This window comes from Canis aureus, chromosome 2 (genome assembly GCF_053574225.1).
Source record: "Canis aureus isolate CA01 chromosome 2, VMU_Caureus_v.1.0, whole genome shotgun sequence".
In the NCBI taxonomy this organism is placed as follows: domain Eukaryota; kingdom Metazoa; phylum Chordata; class Mammalia; order Carnivora; family Canidae; genus Canis; species Canis aureus.
The window spans coordinates 40,791,298-40,805,923 of NC_135612.1; the positions used below are offsets into that span (position 1 = coordinate 40,791,298).

Here is a 14,626-nt window from a genome sequence, read left to right on the forward strand (position 1 = left end):
GGGCCCATGGCGTGTCTCAGATTGTCCAGGAGGGTGTTGATCCACTGTGTGCCCTATGCTGCAGGAGACGATATGAAGATTCTGAGAGTTCCTCTCGGGGCCCTTCTTATGAGATTTGAGGGGAAGGGGGAAACACCCTTGACTCTTCTTCTCCTTTGCGGGGTAGAGAGGGGACTCACAGGACATCAGTGGCTCTTTCCAAAACTCCACTCCTCATCCCTTGCTATCCCTGGTGCCTTTAACTCTCAATGTGGATGAGGAGTTGAGGTGATTTCATGGTTTCCCCTAGAATGTGATATCAATTGTCCTGGTGTTTCAGAGGAAATTTCTGTAATATTTGGATAGACCCACTGTCCCCGTTGTCTGCCCTTGACCCTCAGAGGTACCTTGCCCTGGAATGAATGAGTTCTCATCTCATACATCCTCATCCTGAGGTGGCTGCTGATTCTGGCTGCACTTTGAGGACCAGAGTTTATGCATCTGTCCCATATCCCATGGTGCCAAGGCCATGGGCCATCAGGGTGGTGGGGAGCTCCAGAGGCTCATGGCTGACCCCATGAGTGACTTACTCTTTTTCTTCTGGTGCAGTGTTTGTGGTGGGACCTGGCCAACAGAGGGGCCAACATGCCCATGCCAGATCACCTCCCCTTATGGGGAAAGGCTATGACAGCCACCAATGCCCCTCAGAGTCTGTGGCAGACTCAATGTGAGTTGAGTGGACCTTGACTGTCCTCCTAAAAAGTATGATGATTTAGTTTGAGGGGACAGTGGCATCCTGATCCCCAACAGTGGCTACGAAGACTTCCAGCTGCTCATCAGTCCTCTCTGCTCTGCAGGGGAAGTCATGCCAAGGCCCAGCTGTGGGACAGTCTGCTGTTCCTGATGCCCTCCACTTAGAAAGGCTCTTAGCACAGCCAGGGGCCAGCATGACAGGGAGAAAGAGCCCAGTTTTCTTTTCAGAAGTTCCAGCCAAATTGGGCTGTTGAAACACTTCAGTGAATCCCCCAAAAAAGACCCTATGCATCCAGCTCTGAATGTCCGATTCCCATTCTCATGTGGATTTGCTTCCAGTGGAATTGGGAGAGGGGCCTGGACTTGGAGGCTGCCACTCATTGTGTGATCACAAGCAAGCCACCCAACCTCTGTGAGCCTTGGTTTTCTTGTTTGCACAATAGGCAAAAGGAAGTACATGTATGGTAAGCAGTTTCTCGACACCAGGCACCGTAACAGGGGTGCTATTACCTCTGGCACTTGTCAAGAGTGTTGTGGCTGCCTCATCTGGGGAGACTGCCATTGGCCACTGGCTGGCCCCATGAGTGACTTACTCTTTTTCTTCTGGTGCAAGATCCTTAGCCCCTGCTGAGGATTGTGTCTTCCATACCTGGCACTCAGCGCTGTGACTACCACACAGAAGGTTCTTGATTAGTTGTTGCAAGGATGCGTGTTAACTGGGAGGGAGCTAACTTCGGGCTTTTGCACATAAAATGAAGTTTTCATGAACTTACCAATCAACAAGAGAAAATAAGTATCATTTTACTGAACACCTACTATGCCCAGTGATTTATATATTTTCTTTATGTGACCTTCACAATAGTCCTGTGAGGTACTGTTTCCTGTTTTGTGGGTGAAGAAATTGAGAAAGCTCAAGCTTGGTCAAGATTAGTCAATACACGAGAAGGAGGGGCAGGATTTGTATGGAGTCTGACCCCTCAGACCTTGTCTTTGCATTCCTCCAGGCTGCCAACAGATGGACATCTGGTAGACCATGGTCGTTACAAAGTAGAATCATGGTCTAGTAGGGAAATAATGAACTCCAGACCCGAGTCTGAAGGAGGTGCCAGCAGAAGGCCCACACCTCCCACAGGTGGTAGGGATGGGATCAGGGCCATCCCAGGGAGTGCCCGGAGACTCCTCCACCCTGACTCTGTCGGCCTCAACCTTAGGCCACCCAGGCAGTTGTGAGGTGAGGCTGGGCCTTGATCTGCCACCTCTTAGCCTCTTGACCCTATTGATACTGCATTGCAAAAACGATTTTGTTTTGACTTCCTCTTGGGTTCCCAGAAAGTTTATTTACAATGGTGAGATTGCCTCATAACTTATTTTTTTTATTATGGTGGAATATACATAACACAAATTTTCCCTTTTTAACCATTTAACTTGAAAAGTGTATAATCCCTCAGCAATAATTCAAATTATGAGTGCATTCCCGATGTTGCAAACCATCCCCACCATCTGTCCCCAGAACTCCAAACTGAAACTCAGTACCTATTAAACATTACCTCACATTTACCCCTCCCCTCAGCCCTGGTAATCTCTAGTCCATGTTCTTCCTCTATGACTCTGTCCACTCGAGGTGCCTCATGGAGGTAGAATCATACAGTATCTGTCCTTTCGTGACTGGCTTATTTCATCTAGCATAAGGTCCCACAGGTTCATCCATGTGGCAGCCTGTGTCAGAATTTTTCCTTTTTAAGGTTGAATAATATTACACTGTATGTTTTTATCATATTTTGTGTGTCTATTCATCTGTCGATGGACACTTGGGCTGTTCCCAACTTTTAACTATTGTGAATAATGCTGCTCTGAAGAGGGTTCTACAAATACCTGTTCGAGTCCCTGTTTTCAGATCTTTGGGCATATACCTAGGAGTGGAACTGCTGGAGTGGAAACATAATTCTACGTTTAATTTTTTGAGGAACTACTATACTGTTTTCCACAGCAGCTGCGTCATTTTACATTCCCACTCACGGTGCATGAGGGTTCCCTTCTCTCCACATCCTTGCCCAAACTTGTTATTTTCAGGTTGTTTGTTTTTGTGGTTTGTGCCTCTTAACTTTTTGTAACCCTCATATCCAGTCAAAAAAATTCTGTTTGTTCTATTTTACCTTACCCATTATTATTTTTTTATTATGCATGTAGTGCCTTAATACGTTCTTTAGAAAAAAAAAATACATATGAAGGGGCGCCTCAGTCAGTTTGCTGACTCAAACTCAGTCAGTTTGGTGTCCAACTCTTGATTTCAGCTCAAGGTCATGGTCTCAGGGTCCTGGGATTGACTCTGGCGTCAGGCTCCCTGATGGATGTTGAGCCTGCTTGGGATTCTCTCTCTCCTTCTGCCCCTCCCTGCTCGTGTGATATCTCTAAAAATAAAATAAAATAAAGTAAAATAAAATAAAATATCTTAAAAAAAAAGAAAAACCCTATGAAGAAATGGAAGAGTTGGGTCCAAGGGTACATGGGTTTGAATGTTTAATCGCTACTGTCAATTGCTCTGCAAGGCAGCTCTTCTTACTTACCTTTCCAGTGGGAATATACAAAGGGTAAAGTTTCTTCACATCCTCACTAACATTTGGTATTATGAATCTTTTAAAAACTTGACAATCAACTGGGGAAAGAGTGGTGGGTAATGACTCGATTTCCAAGGTCTCATCATTAGATGTCCTTTGGATCCCTATGGTCCACCCTTAGCAAGGGCAGAAAGCAGTGTGGTCATGTTGTACTAGCTCCCTCCCTTCTGCTTGGTGCCCTGTCTCCCCAGCCCTGCAGATGGGTGCTCAGGAGCTGCCCTGCAATCCTGCTTCAGACTTTAGATGCCTCAGAGGAGGGGCAAAGCACAGTGGCATTTGGAGCAGGGGAATTAGGAGGGCAAGGCAGCCCCCAGTGGGGAATGGGGGCCTGGGGCGATGGCTGGGAGTTAAGAGAAGGTGGTCGGCCCTGGGCAGTTTGGCTGGCTTCCCGGTTTTTCCCAGCAAAATGCTCAGGATGTAATGAGTGGAAGGAACCTCCAGCCAGGCTGCTGACTTGATTTCTTTTGAAACAAGGGAAGCTGGATTTCTGCCATAATTATCTCCATTACTCACAAAGAAGTCTGGAGTCATGTCCCACGCAGCTGGATTAGCACTGCTCTTTGGTCTGATGGGACAATTAATTGAATGTGTGTGACAACATGAAATAATGACAAATGACCCCTCCACTTTGAGATGTCCAACTGTTCAGAGGAGAGAAAATATGGCAAGTGCGTCAGATCACGAGCAAAGAACTCAATCTCTTAACTTCATCCGAGCATAAAAGCTGCTGATTGAGTGAAAGGGACAGATTCCCGCAGGAGGCTCTGGTCTTGGGCAGGAGCTGCGCACGGGTGTCTGGGAATCTGCAAGGGTTTCTGTTGGAATGTGTCCTCTCTCTGCCGGGATCTGCCCCTTTGGACCGTCTGCAAGCGGTGATGTGTCCTGGAGCAGAATTTTAAAAAGCTGATTTAGTTCAGGCTTTTTAAAAAAATCAAAACAAAACAAAGACCTGCCCCCACTGGGATGGACAACAACTTTTTCCCAGGCCGGGGAGCAAGCAAGCCCCTCAGCTGGGTTGCCCCTAGTGATGACACATTTTGGGTTGGCTGCTCCTCTGGAACTTTGTTTTCCCGTGTGCACAATGGCGGGGGGGAGAAGGGGGTGGTAGGAGAAGGTCAAGGTTGTTTCCGGCTGCATGCTCTGGGAAGTCAAACCCATCCCTAGGGGCCTCTCTCTTGCCCCTTGGCTCCCTGGTGGGCATCGCAGCAGGCAGGATAAAGGCATCCGTGGTGCTGGTTTGCAGAGGCCGCTGGCCAGGGAGCAGATCAATTGATGGCCAATGAAGGTGGCTATGATGGGGCCCTGACTCCTGTGGATCACTCGGGTGCCTGGGACTGGGAGCACTGGGCCAGGAGCCCCAGCCCTGCTTCTGCAGCCACGGGGACCTGACATCCTTTTTCCCTCTCCTGGAAATCTCCACTCATCTGTCCACTCTGAAGCAGAGAGAGCAGTTGATGGAGAGGAGGGTGGAGCCCAGGCCGATAACGAGGGGCAAAGGGAAGGCCTGTTCCCTCTCCGAGTTCACCAGTTCATGGTGATGGGGGTTTGCTCACCACTCATGAGGACTTGGTGGCTGCAGCACCCCAGGACTTGGGCCTCTATACATCCATCAGGCTCGGAAATCTGGGCAAATCCATCCCTGGAGCTCAGCCAGGGTGAACAGCCCGTTCTTGGCCACCAATGTCTTCCTGAGGCCTGGAAGGACACAGACCAGTTCTGCCTGACAAGACCTGTGGACCTGGTTTCTTGGGCCTGGGGTCACGGGGGCTTATGGATAAGCTGTGTCACGGGAGGCAGCTCCCATGACCAGAGCCCGGGTCATTACCTGCAAGAGATAGGGAGGGACAGTGGCCTGCTAGGTCCCAGCAGTACTGGCAAAAGGGACAGAAGACAGGAAGGTGGATTGGCACGGCTTTCAAGATGCCTTCCTTGGTCACTTGTTCCAGTTCCTGTCAGAAAATAACCAGTGACCCCCAGACTTCATAGCATACAACGATCTTCCTATGCTCACAGTTCTGTGGGTCTAGAATTTGAACAGGGCCTGGGAGGCTGCTTTGCCTCTAGTCTGTGATGTTCGAGGCCCCAGGTGACTGCTAAGGGCAACCTAAGAGCTGGCAATCATCTGAAGACATCTTCTCTCATGTTTTCCCCACACGATGCTGGCTGCTGGGCCGAGGGTCAGGGCACCTTCGTGTGGCATCTTCACGTGGCTTGAGCTTCCTCTTAGCATGGTGGCCTCATCACAGTCCCAACTTCTTACCTGGCGCCTTATGGCTCCAGAGGTGAGTGTCTGGCTTCATTGCGTTTTCTGATTGAGCTTTGGAAGTAACGTGGCATCACTGCCACTGTATTCCTTTGGTTGTTTATTTAATATTTATTTATTTTTAAAGATTTTCTTTATTTATTCAGGAGAGACACAGAGAGAGGCAGAGACATAGGCAGAGGGAGAAGCAGGCTCCTGATGGGGGACTCAATTCCAGGACCCCAGGATCATGACCTGAGCCAAAGGCAGATGCTCAACCACTGAGCCACCCAGGTGTCTCTGTATTCCTTTGGTTATAAGCACATCACAAGCACCCCCAGATTCGAGGTAGGGGGAACAGACACCCTTCTCCTCCTTGACTTGAGGGAGGCATGTCAAGCTCAGTTGTACTAAACCACACGGGATAGGAGATGCTATTGTGACCATCTTGGGTCATAGTGGGATACACTGCTCATTGGTTTTCCTCTCACTCGGCCCCAGCCACGGTATCTGCACCGATGGCCTTGACCGGGCCTCTGCCATGTTTCTTCCCCCCCGGGCAGCGGTGGGCCAGCTCCTCCACTGGCCTGTTAGTGAGCCAACCACACGGTACGGGGCAGCTCCCTGCACCTCTGCCTTTCTCACCGTGGCTGGGCTAAGGAGGCATGTTCAGGGTTCACTGGAGCTCAGAGGGCCATTTGATTTAGTGGGGGAACCCTGAGAGCCTGGGCTCACTCACCTCCCTCAGTATCTGCGGCCGTTCGTGTGGCTTTGGGGCTTGTTTTTCTTGGCTCTAACCTGCAGCTCTGGAATGAGGGGAGCCAGCAAAGCCTCACCCTGGAGCCAAGCGGCCTGGGGCCGACGAGCCCCCCAGTGGCCCAGAGGTTCCTCTGTGGATGGCTGCCCCTCCGTGGCTGTGGTTCAGGAGTCTTGGGACAGAGCCCTTGACCTGCCCCTTCCTATTTGTGTAAAGCTTATTTTTTGTGGTGTGCAGTGTCTGTGGGACTGAGGTGGAGTGAATGGCAGAGGTGCTTCCTGCTGCCTCTGGGGGCTCAGAAGTCGTGGACAGTGAAAGGAGAGTAGGTCACAGCTGTGAGAATTGTGGGATCTTTGGAGTTCCAGAAGCTACTTTTTCCAGAGACTCTCGCAGGAATAGTTTTCTCTGGATTTTTCAAACCAACCCCCTGCACTCTTTTTGTCTGTTCCCCACGTGCGGCTGACCCTCAGACCTGAGCAATCCCCGGAGTGGACACAGGGCCCGACTCAGGCCTGCACCTGGCCTTGGGCGACACGCCAGCGATGGAAACATGTGTGTCTGTCTGTGCACACACACGCACGCAGACAGACCCACACATTATGTGCACACGCACGCCTCTCTCACGCCACACACTACATGCGTCCATAGCACACATATACCACATACACTTATGTACACATACAGCATTCTACAGGCACCTATACCACACACCACTCACACACCATACACCACACACATACACACCCAAATATCACACGTATTCATGCCACACACCACATGCCACATACACACCCACACCTCCACACTCACATCACACACACACATCCCTATTATCACAAATGTACCCATACCACACACACCCCAGACAATCATACCCATACATCCACATACCATACCCATACTGTACACAGACACCACATATGCCAGGCACACCACACATACATGCACACACATATGCCACACGTGCACACACCACTACACATACCACTCATGCACACAACACCACACATGTACACTATACATACATAAGGACACACACCACACATCACACTATACATCACATGTACACCCTCACCCTTCACACTCACACATGCACACACACTATACCACACACACACACAGCACACACATGTACACCATACATTCCCACACATGGGGACTCACACGACATACCACATATACACCCACACGCTCCACACTTCTACACATGCACACACACCTCACATACTCAGAGAAAAGACTCTTCACAAGCCCATGGCACCTACAGAAAAGCCAAGTCACATTCCTAAAAATTTCTATTGCACAGAGAAAGTAGAATGTTGATTACGATGTTCCAAGAAGTCCAGAAGAGAGAACGGCCCCGCCTCTCCCACAGCTGGCTCTCCCCTGGCATGCCAGGGCTCCTCTGGGCCTGCGCCCACCCCAGCAGCTTGAGTGTCTGTATTTACATACGTCCACACACAGCCACAGGGTTCCTTCTTCCCCAGATGGAATCATACTTGGGAATACTTGGTAAAGTAAACTCATCAAGCCCACAAACTCTCCTCAGAGGGCCAGGAGCCCAGAGGCATCCATTTCTCATCAGACCTCGCTGAGGCGGGGAGGGCAGGGGCCAGGCCTCCTGGAGCAGGGCGCCCTCTGGCCGCGGGTGGGGAAACCACAGTCTGGAACTTGCAGTGGGAGCTGGTGGCCGTAAGGAAAGGGGGTGGGGGGAGAGGCGGGGTCAACCTCTTCCTCCCCTGGGCTCCAGGGAGGGAGAAGAGCTCTTAAGATTTGGGAAACAGCATATCCTTTGGCCAAGCACTCAGCAGCTGGCCACCATGGTCAGCCGAGTTCTTTCTTGGCTGTGGAAGAGGCAGACCCAGCCCCTGGCTTACCCGAGGTGTTACTGGCACCATCTGGAGGCTCCTCACCACGCGGGGCCGACTGGCTTTCTGAGAGGGCCCACATCAGGAAGTGCACGCTTATGGGGTACGGGGGAAGCCTCTGCACCCCAACCTCTCTCCTGCCCTGGCTCAGAGTCCACCTGCCCGTTTCCCTTGAACACATAGGTCCTGGCCCCTGACCTCTGGGCAATCCATTCCTCCTGGTCCTGAAGGGAATGTGCAAGAGCCACTGAGCTGAGAAACTCTCCTGGGCCTTTCAGGGCAATTGTCAGGGACAGGACTTGAACCTGGATCTCTCTGTGTCTCCAAAACCCTCACTTGCCACCACCTTGGGGAATAGCCACTCCCTTGGTCTTCAGCAACCCTGACAGGGAAGTTTGGGGTGAAAACTCTGGGCATTCATTTGGCTTTTGGAGTTTAGAGAGGCTAACTACAGGACCAGGCAGAGACCTTTAGCCATCCCTTCCCTGAGCTCAAGTTCTTGGGTTTCTCTGTTCTGAGGCCTCCTCCTCCCCACCCGTCTGACTTCGTCACCCTGGGACTGAGTGGTGTGCTGAGCCCTCACTGTGGGTTCTCTGCCACTGCCCAGGAGGCAGGTGGGACAGAGCTGGAGGTCCCAGGAGCGAGGGGCTGCCGTGGTGCCGCCAGGTGGTAGGAGGGAAGGCCTAGTTTTCCGACTCTGGCCCCAGCTGCTGCTCACCACGCAGCCGAATTCAGTGTGACTCTGCTCTCTGCATGCAGACCTCTGAGACCTCGGAACATAGCAGTGGATGGATGCAAGGGAAACCGCTAGCAGGGCAACTTCAAGGCCAGGGTTTGGGGGATGGGTGGCCCAGTGGCTGGAAGGGGCCGGGAGATCACCAGAGGGCCTGGGACTCCCTCCATGGAGGGGATGTCTCCCCCACTGACCAGCAGGCTGAGCTCTAGCCCATACTCTGCTCCACCGGAGGCAATGAACACCTAGCATGCTTTAGATACAATTTAAGCCATTTTAGTAAATAAAATCCAGATAAAATGTTAATTCACTTCCACTTCTTGAATGCGGCTGGTTGGAGGCCGCACAGACCTATCCAGCTCTTGCAGAGGTGGAGGTAACTTCTAGCTCCCAGGTGCAGACTGTATCCTCTGCAGAGCTTCCACCCCACCACCCCACCACCCCTCCTCTCCCCGCTCCCTCCCTCCTTCCCTCCACTTCTTCATCCCCTCATCTGCACTGCACCTGGGGAGGAGTTACTCTGCTCTGAGAGCAGAGTTGACACAGGGTGGAACTTGGCTGGCCTTGAAGGCAGAGGATCCATTCCAGACCAGGCCGGTGGGAAAGATGTCACCTTGCCCTGCACAATGCGACAGCACAGCTGGGAGGCCACCTGTGGAGGAAGTGAAGAAGCTGGCTCCCTGTCCTGGCCAGGTGCAGTGGAAGATGGACCACCAGGCAGAGCTGTCTAGAATCCTCCTGGGCTAGTGTGTACTTGGAGGGGAGAGCAGGATGCGGCTCTCCAGGGCCCGTGGAGACGCGGAGAAGCATCTCCTGGAGCTTCAGAACGTGCCCTGTGCCTTCCCTTTTGATGTTATTTTTTTCCCCCAAATTTACTGAAGTATTATTGGCAATAAAAATTGTGTATATTTGTGGTGAACAACGTGACGTTTTGATACATGTGTCCATTGTGAAATGAATACCATAATCAGGCTAATTGACACCCATCACCTCCAAGTTGCCGCATTTTTTTGTGTGGTGAAAACTCTTAAGATTTGTTCTTTTAGCAAATTTCAAGCATGCAGAATATTACTACCTACAGTTACAATGCTGTACATTAGGTCTTCAAAACTTATTATGGAAGGTTTGTACCAGGGGCGAACATCTAGCTGACTTAGTCAAAGGAGCGTGCAACTCTCCATCTTGGGGTTGTGAATTCGGGCCCCAAGCTGGGTGTAGAGATTACTTAAAAATAAAATCTAAAAAAAAAAAAAAAAAGAAAGAAAGAAAAAGGAAGAAAGTTTGTACCATTTGACCAACATCTCCCCTTTGCACCAACACCCCAACCCCTGGTAACTACCATTCTACTCTCTATTACTGACTTTGACTTTTGCAGATTGCACATGTGATACCGTGCAGTATTTATCTTTCTGTGCCTGGCTTATTTCACTTTGTCTGATGTCTCCAGGTTCATCCATAGTGTGGCAAATTTCAGGAATTGTTTCTTTTTGAAGGCTGACTAATTTTCCATTGTGTATATGAATCCACACCACATTTTCTTTATCCTTTCATCTGTTGACAGATATTTAGGTTGTTTCCATATAAGTGACTATGAAGCTGCAATGAACCTGGGAGTACAGATACCTCTTTGAGACAGTGATTTTATTTCCTTTGGCTACATACCTGGAGGTGGGATTGCTGGAGAAGATGGTAATTCTATTTTTAATATTTTGAGGAACCTCTATACTATTTTCTACAATGGCTATACCAATTGAAATTTCTACCAGAAGTGTATAAGGCTTCCCTCTTCTCCACATTCTCACCAATATTTGTTATCTTTTGAGTGTTTTATAATGGCCATACTAACAGGTGTGAGGTGATATTCCATTATTGTTTTGATTTGTACTTCCTAATGATTAATGACATTGAGCAACTTTTCATATATCTGTGGGCCATTTGTATGTTGGTTTTTTTTTTTTTTTTTTTACAAAAAATGTCTATTCAGGTTTTTTGCCCATTTTTAAATCAGGTTGTTTGGAGGTTTTTAAAAAATGTTTGTTTTGTTTTGTTTTGTTTGCTATTGAGTTGTATGAATTCGTTGTATGTATTTTGGACATTAACCTCTTATTGGATATATGTTCTGCAAATATTTTCTTCCATTCCATAGATTGCTTTTTCACTTTCTTATTGTTTCTTTTCCTGTGAAGAAACTTTTTACTTTGATGTAGTCCCATTTGTTTGTGTTTGCTTTTGTTGCCTTTGAAGTAAAATCCAAGAAACCATTGCCAAGACCAATGTCTTCCCTTATGTTTCTTCTAGAAGTTTCATTGTTTCAGATCTAACATTTAATTCTAAATCCATTTTGAATAGATTTTTTTGGGTATTGTGTGAGACAAAGGTCCAATTTTATTCTTTGCGTGTGGATATTCAATTTTCCCAACACAATTTATTGAAGGGATGATATTTTCCCCATTGTGTATTCTTGGTGCCTTTTTAAAAGACTAGTTGACCATGTATGGGTGGGCTTATTTCTAGGCTTTTGATTGTATCCCATTGGTCCATCTGTCTGTTTTTATGCCAGTACCATACTGTTTCATTTATTATAGCTTGGTAACATCAAGAAGTTTAATATCAGGAAGGTGACTCCAGCTTTGTTCTTCTTGCTCAAGAATGCTTTGGCTGTTTGGGATCTTTTGTGGTTCCAAGGAAATTTAGGATTATTTTTTCTATTTTTGTGAAAAATGCTATTTGAATCTTGACAAGGTTTGCATTGATTATATAGATCACTTTGTATAGTATTTGTAATATTAATTCTTCCAATCTATGAACATGGGAAATCTTTCCATTTATTTTTGTCTTCAATTTCTTTCACCTATGTTTGTAGTTTTCAGTGTATGGATATTTCACCTCTTTGCTTAAATTTATTCCTCAAGCATTTTTTTTAGTGCTATTATAAATAAGATTGTTTTCTTAATTCCTTCTTGGGTGAGTTCATTTTCAGTGTATAGAAACACAACTGATATTTCCATGTTGATTCTGTATCCTAAAATCTTACTAAATTTGTTAGTTTAAATAGTTTTTATTTTGTTTTTTTAATGATAATCTGTGAAATTTTATTTAGAGATGCAAACAATGTCTGAACAAATTGCAAGATATATTATTTTTTTACATTTTTAAAAAATTTAAATTCAATTTGCCAACGTATAGTATAACACCCAGTGCTCATTCCATCAAGTGCCCTCCTCATTGCCTGTCACCCAGTGACTGCCATCCCACCACCCACCTCCCCTTCCACAACCTTTTGTTTCCCGGAGCTAGGAGTCTTTCATGGTTTGTCTCCCTCTCTAATTTTTCCCACTCAGTTCCCTTCCTTTCCTTTGTAATCCCTTTAGTATTCCTTATATTTCATGTATGAGTGAAGCCATATGATGTTTATCCTCCAATTGGCTTATTTCACTCAGCAAAATACCCTCCAGTTCCATCCATGTTGAAGCAAATGGTGGGTATTTGTCATTTCTAATGACTAATATTCCATTGTATACATAGACCACATCTTCTTTATCCATTCATCTGTCGAACAGCATCGTGGCTCCTTCCACAGCTTGACTATTTTTGTTTGTATGGGGAGTCTTTAGGGTTATCAATATATAACATCATGTTATCTGCCAAGGCAATTTTACTTCTTCCTTTTCTATTTGGATCTCTTTATTTCTTTTTCTTGCCTAATCGTTTTGGTTAGGATTTCCAGTACTTTCCAGAAGTGGTGAGTGTGGGATCCTTGTTTTCTTTGTGGTCTTTGAGAAAAAGTTTTTAGCTTTTCACTACTAAGTATGATGTTAGCTATTGGCTTATCATCTGTGATCTTTATGATGTTGAGTTATATTATTTATATATCTAACTCATTGAGAATACCTTTTAGCATGAAAGAATGCTAGAATGACAAGAATGATTGTCAAATGCTTCTATTAAGATGATCATATGATAGTTGTCCTTTATTCTGTTAAATGTGACCTATTGACATTGTATATGTTGAAATATCCTTGCATCCCAGGGATAAATTCGACTTGATTATGGTGTATGGTTCCTTTAATGTGTTTTTAAAATTCACGTTATTTTATTTTGTTGGGGATTTCTGCAGCTATGTTCACCAGAGATATTGATCTCTAATGTTATTTTCTTGCAGTATACTTGTCTGGCTTATGTATAAGGGTCATGTTGGCTTCATAAAATGAGTTTAGAAGTGCCCTCTTCTCTTGAATGTTTTGAAATAATTGGGAAGAACTGGTATTAATTCTTCTTTAAATGTTTGGTAGAATTCACTACTGGATGACTTGTTTGTTGGGAGACTTTTGGTTACTGATTAATCTCTACCCATTATTGATCTGTTCATATTTTTCTATTTCTTCATAATTCAATCTTGGTAGTTTGTGTTTCTAGAAATTTATCCATTTCTTCAAGGTTATCCTATTTGTTGGGGTATAATTGTTCATTGTAGGCACTCATGATCCTTTGTATTTCTGTGGTATCAGTTGTAATCTGTATCCTATTTATTTATTTATTTTAAAAAGAGATTTTATTCTAGTAGCTATAATTACAGTGCTTGTTTGTTGAAATGAAAACTGAAAACAAGTATACAAAACAGTTGATTACCAACCGTGTATTGAAAGCAGTAAGAGGTTCCACGACACCAAATAAATCAATTCTGGGGACTTCCCCAAGATAAAGTTGAACAGCTCCAGCTTCTTCAGTGTTTATCAAAATACAAAAGAAAACAGTAGAGGTTGTCGTTTCGATGCCAAATCTGACCCTTGCAGGCTGAGGGAGTGAAAGCACATGTAGGGGGCTGAGGTGCTGGGATGACTGGCCTGCCCGCCCGCCCGCACTCCTGCGGCTGAGACCCCAGGTGGCCCGGAGCCAGCCAGATGCCCACGCCACCCCCAGGGAGTCTGGGGTCCCTCCGCAGGGTCCGTGGGCGGTGGCGCAGCCCCCAGCCCATCTCCTGGGCGGCCGTGTAGGCACAGGCACAAGCACAAACGCTAGGGGATGCGGCATGACCCGAGACAGAGCGATCACAGGGACCCTATGGTGACTCATTCTGGCCCATCTTCCGTTCCCAACGGGACACAGCCCACCGTGGACTGGACTCTGGCCTCCACTGCAGAACCTAAACTAGGCACGTTTCTCCCTTCTGTGTGTTCAAGTGTTCTCCTTTTCTTGTATTTGTAACGATTTTAAAAATGCACTGAGTTGGGTTTAAAACCAACCACGAGAATGGATCTCAACATAGACCTAAGCCCAGAGGAGGCGCCAGGCTGGTCCACACAGCGACCCCGGAGGCCCGCGTGCCTAAATCCCTTCTCAGTATTGAACTCTGGGTTGATTCTCTTCGTACAATAAAAAAAGCTGAGTAATATTGCATAGGAGCCTCAGAAACTGCCTCGTTGGGAACACAAACTATTACATTAAATAAAAACCCGGCTGCAGGCTGCGGCTGCCGTTGACAGCTGGTGAAGCACCTGCGCCCGACCATGGGGACAGCTCCGGCCTCACCCCACAGGAGGGAAGAGGGTGCAGGGAGGGGGCGAGGGGCCGGGGCGCCTCCCTTCTGGTTCCCGAGATGTTTGCACAGCCAGGCCAGTCCCTCACAGAGCCCGTGCCCGCTGGTGCGCAGGCGGCCTGGGTGTACCGGCTCCTGTGGGC

The 14,626-nt window shown here is 47.3% G+C and overlaps 1 pseudogene; it reads right to left on the minus strand.

The window, feature by feature from the left end:
- The window catches only part of LOC144289857 (ADP-ribosylation factor 1 pseudogene), a 56,255-nt pseudogene that overhangs the window by 41,008 nt on the left and 621 nt on the right, over positions 1–14,626 (minus strand).